The sequence below is a fragment of the Vulpes vulpes genome, chromosome 16 (genome assembly GCF_048418805.1).
Source record: "Vulpes vulpes isolate BD-2025 chromosome 16, VulVul3, whole genome shotgun sequence".
In the NCBI taxonomy this organism is placed as follows: Eukaryota; Metazoa; Chordata; class Mammalia; order Carnivora; family Canidae; genus Vulpes; species Vulpes vulpes.
In genome coordinates, this window is record NC_132795.1 from 46,304,857 (window position 1) to 46,309,768 (window position 4,912).

The 4,912-nt window shown below is 34.2% G+C and overlaps 1 pseudogene; it reads left to right on the forward strand.

Annotated features, from left to right (window-relative positions):
* The first annotated feature begins 351 nt into the window (after nucleotides 1-351).
* LOC140596030 (U6 spliceosomal RNA) lies at nucleotides 352-423 on the forward strand (annotated as a pseudogene).
* The last annotated feature ends 4,489 nt before the right edge of the window (nucleotides 424-4,912 follow it).

Genomic DNA, 4,912 nt, shown 5'->3' on the forward strand with positions numbered 1-4,912 from the left:
GAATTGAAAAGAACTCTCAGTTCTTTATGGAAAAAAATGCATGGAATTGTTCAGTCTAGAAGAATCCCATACATCTATGGCCAATTAATTTTCAAATAGGTTACAATGACTACAGAGAAAATCTGGAAAAGATATTTTCAAATCACATATCTGATAAGATTCTAGTATCCAGACTATATAAAGACTGTTACAAATCAGCCACAATAAAAACGTGAAAACAATCACAAGTAACCCAATTTTAAAATGTGCCAAGGATTTGAACAGACATTTCTCCAAATGGCCAACTAGGACATGCAATGATGTTACACATCATTAGTTATCATAAAAATGCATATTAAAACCATAGTGAATGTGCTCGCTTCGGCAGCACATATACTAAAATTGGAACGATACAGAGAAGATTAGCATGGCCCCTGTGCAAGGCGGGGCCTGGGGCGAGGAGCATCGAGAGTCCGCCTTCCCCTTCCAGCCCGGGACTGTCACAGAGGTGTGCATCTCCTTCGACCAGGTGGACTTGACTATCAAGCTGCCAGATGGATACACTTTCAAGTTCCCCAACCGCCTCAACCTGGAGGCTATCAGCTACCTGGCAGCTGATGGTGACATGAAGATCAAGTGCCTGGCCTTTGACTAAAGGCGCTGGCCCGTGGCCCCTAATAAAGGCAGCTGCCTCTGCTCCCCCTAAAAAAATAAATAAATAAATAAAATAAAATAAAATAAAATAAAATAAAATAAAATAAAACCATAGTGAATTACACTTCAATTATGGCAGATGTGGCTATAGAGAAATTTGAAACCCAGTACATTATTAGGGGGAATGTAAAATGACCTAGCCACTGTGGAAAGTTCCAGAGATCCATTAAAAAAAAAGCTAAACATAAAATTTCCATGATTCTATAACACCATTTCTAGGTATTGACCCAAATAACTGAAAGGAGGTTTGCAAATGCTTGTATAATATTGTTTATAACATCATTATTTGCAATAGCCAAAAAATAAAGTGGGACAACTCAAATGTCCATTGATGGATGGATACAGAAAATGTGGTATATATTCATAATGGAATATTATCCAACCAATGAAGTATTAATACATGCTTCAATATGGATGAACCCTGATATCATGATCCTAAGCGAAAGAAGCCAAACATAAGAAGTCACACATGGTATGATTTCACTTACATGAAATTTCCAAAATTGGTAAATCCACAGGGATAGAAGACAGATTGGTATTTGTCAGGGTCTCAGGAGAGAAGAGATGGGAAATGACTGCTAAATGGGTAGATCTTTCTTTTGAGTGAGCAATGTTTGGAACTTAATATGAGTGGTGGTTGTAGAACAGTGTGGATGGACTAAACACCACTAAACTGTACACTTTAAAATAGTCTACTAAAAAAAAACCTATGGCAACATTATCAAAAATGCAATTAAAATTTTTAAGGAAAGAGAGTATTAGAGAATTATATCACATAGTTAATGCAAATTTTATTTTCTGGACTTTATGATTTTAATAGCTTAATTAAATGTGTGACTGGTTATTATTGTCTTCATCCTAAATAAATCTCATATTTGTTCCTAATTCTATGTTTATACATGTGCATTCATAATTTGGGGATTGTTTTCTTAAAAAAGAGCACTGCAATGTGCAGAAAATTAAATATCCTCAAACTATCCACACTTGGGAATAGGAGAAAGGTAAAATGAATCTCCATGTTGCCATATTGTAAAGAAGCATTTCAATCAATACAAGGTAAGTTGTGCATCAGGCCTTGAAAGCAATGAATTCTAATAAGGCTGGAAGGAAAAAAAATCAGAAACTGTTAGAGCTGAGGAAAAAGAGAACAAAAAAGGGAGAGTTTGCCAAATGTATTTGAGTCTACTGAGGGCATACCTGCACTTTGGGAGGTTACCTGAACAAAGAATATTGAATTTTTACATTATGCAATTTTTAACAATTGACATACAATTGACATACAATATTATATTAGTTTTAGGTGACCAACATAGTAATGTGACACTTAGATGCACTACTAAATGCTTGCAACAATAAATGTAGTTACCATCTGCTATGCATTTATTTTAATGAGAAATGAAACCCAGTGGAAACAGAACATTGTTTAAAAAAAGACAGAGTACAGGCCAACATGTGGCTCAGATGGAAGAAAATTTCCACTGTCAAGATAATGTAAATTAGTATAAAAATCCAACTGATAATTACAATAAAAATTATTTTCAAAATCATAAAAAAGCTAAAAAAGATGTGTATAGGAGGGATGGGAAATGTAAAAATTTAAAATGCTTGTCTTTCATATTTAGGCCATAAGTAATTTCTAACTCAACATATTAAGAAGTAGTAATGTATATAATAGAGGAAGCAAAACTGTTAACAGCTGAGGGCTGTGGAGAAAAGAAGTTGGGGTGGATGATGGCTGGAGCAAGGGACTACTAATTTCCATTAATAAGATTCGTAGATTCTTGACTTTTTGAACTTTGAAGATGTATACCTTTAATAAAAACAGAATCATAAATTTACTGAATTAATATTCTGAGAAAGATGAATAACAACACAATAATGATGTCATTTGGTACACACACAATTCCTTAGAGTCATAAAGAGCAGTTTTGGGGGTAATTTGTATTGGTTTTTTTAAGACAAGAAACTAAAGAGGAATTGAAGTTCATTTTATTCAATTGGTAGTGATCCTTGTTTTGTGATATAAAACTTACATTTTTCTCTCATTTTTCTTTTTTTTTTTAAGTTAAGACTTTTACTATTATTACTAATACTACTTTAGAACAGATTTAGGTTCACAGCAAACTTGAAAGTCCAGGGATTTTCCATAACCTTTCACCCACAAGTGATATTGGAGGAGGACAGCCCCTGTCAGAGTGATACATTTGTTACAACTGATGAACTTTAACTGACTCATCATAATCACCCAGAGCCCATAGTTTACAGTACAGTTCACTCTCACGTAGAGTCTTTGGGTTTGGACAAATGTATGACATGTATCCATCATTATGTTATCATATAGAGAATTTTCATTGCCCCCCAAATCCTGTCTATATCTACTCATCCCTAACCCCTTTTCCCAGCCCATGGCAACTACTGATCTTTTTCTATTTCCATAATTTTGCTATTTAATATACCATAGAGTTACAATCATATGGTATGTACGTTTCAGATTGGCTTCTTTCACTTAGTAATATCCATTTAAAATCCCCCATGTCTTTTCATGGCTTGATAACATTGTTTTTTAACAGATATTTTCCTCATTTTAAAATATTTTGTATTAAAGTTATTTTCAAATGTTTCCAGAATTGCATGAGTTTGAATTACTAGTTTTCAGAGCTGCTTATTTTATTTAAAAATTGGGAGGAACTACACCAGAAGGTTTTTATAGAGATGACACCTTGAATTGAATCTTTTTAAAAAATAGCTCATCATTTATTCCTATCTTCTCCAAATTTCTTCCATGCTCATTTCCCAAGATTTCGCTTATTATGCTACGATTTACTTAATGACATTGTCTATTTCTTATTTCATCACGCTCAAAACTTCAGAATAACCACCAATTGATCTCATATAAAAAAAAACCTCAATTTTTAAATTCTTCAACACATTCAGTCTCTAGTTTGAAGGATACCCCAGAGACCCCAGATCCTAAGTATACAGGGATGAAAAATATAGCAGACAACTTTCTGCCCTGAAATGACTTAGAGTTATCTAAGAGTTATCTAGAACAGAAGGATAAAAGAGACAGTGAGAGAGAGCAGAAAGACATGTAGAAATTAATATTAATGGTGTCATAAAGAACAAAAGACTGAGATAAAGTCTATAAAGAAAGGAAAGTTCTCCTCACATATCGACTTTTTTGAGAATGACTCTTTTGTGGAGAATACATTTAATTAGAGGCCTGGAATTTGGAGGTAGAGTAGGAGTAAAGGTAAGGATAGAGGTGAAAGAGAACTTGAGGATGGAAAGAGCGTCAGCGTTACAACTGGTAACAGCAAATAAGAAAAGAGTGAAAGAGGATGAAGATGAGCAGTGAGGAGCTGTACCAAGGATTCTTACTGGCTACTCATTGCCTGAAATTCAATTAGGTTTTAGGACATAATTTTAGCAAAGAAGTAGCAAAAATGAGTTAAATTTTAGAGATTTGATCATACTTTTATCTTCTCTACATAAAATAGATTGGGTGAGGGAAGGAAACAAAGATTCTTCAGAAGGTTATTACAGGCTACTAGTTAGACCAGGTGAAAGGCAATGATAGACTGGATTTGAATGTTAACAGCTGGAGAAGACATTGAGTCTAATCACAAATGTTTCCTGCTGGACACACATTAAGACTGGACATCCTGGACATTTTGCATTTTGGTGTGCTCTATAATTGGATTCTTATGAATGGAGATTATGAAAATGACCTCCAGGCTTACCAATAAAAACCTCCCATGTGACAGCACTCTCTCTTCCTCCATCTGCTGGCTGACTGTAGATACCCGTTGAAGATGGAAGAAACTTCAAAGTCAATTTCTGAATGATTGGATAGAGTAGGGTAGGCACATCCCATCCTACAAACAAAATCTCTGCCATCCATGCTGCATGTTTGACTTTAAATTTTCAGGAAATAGTTTTCTATTGTATTAAATCTTTTCAAAACATGAACTGATTCCTTGAAAGTAAGCACAGTGGCTAAGCCTTGAGAGGGATAATGACCAGAAGAGAAAAAAAGGAGGATTCCGTCATATTGGTAACATTCTGTTTCTTCATCTGAGGGCTACTTATGTGGGTATGTTAAATTTGTGAAAAGTGACTAAGTTATATAGTATAATAGTACATTCTATACATACATTTTTACTTCATTGAAATATCTTTAAATATCTAATATGTAGCATTGCGATGATTTTAAAGT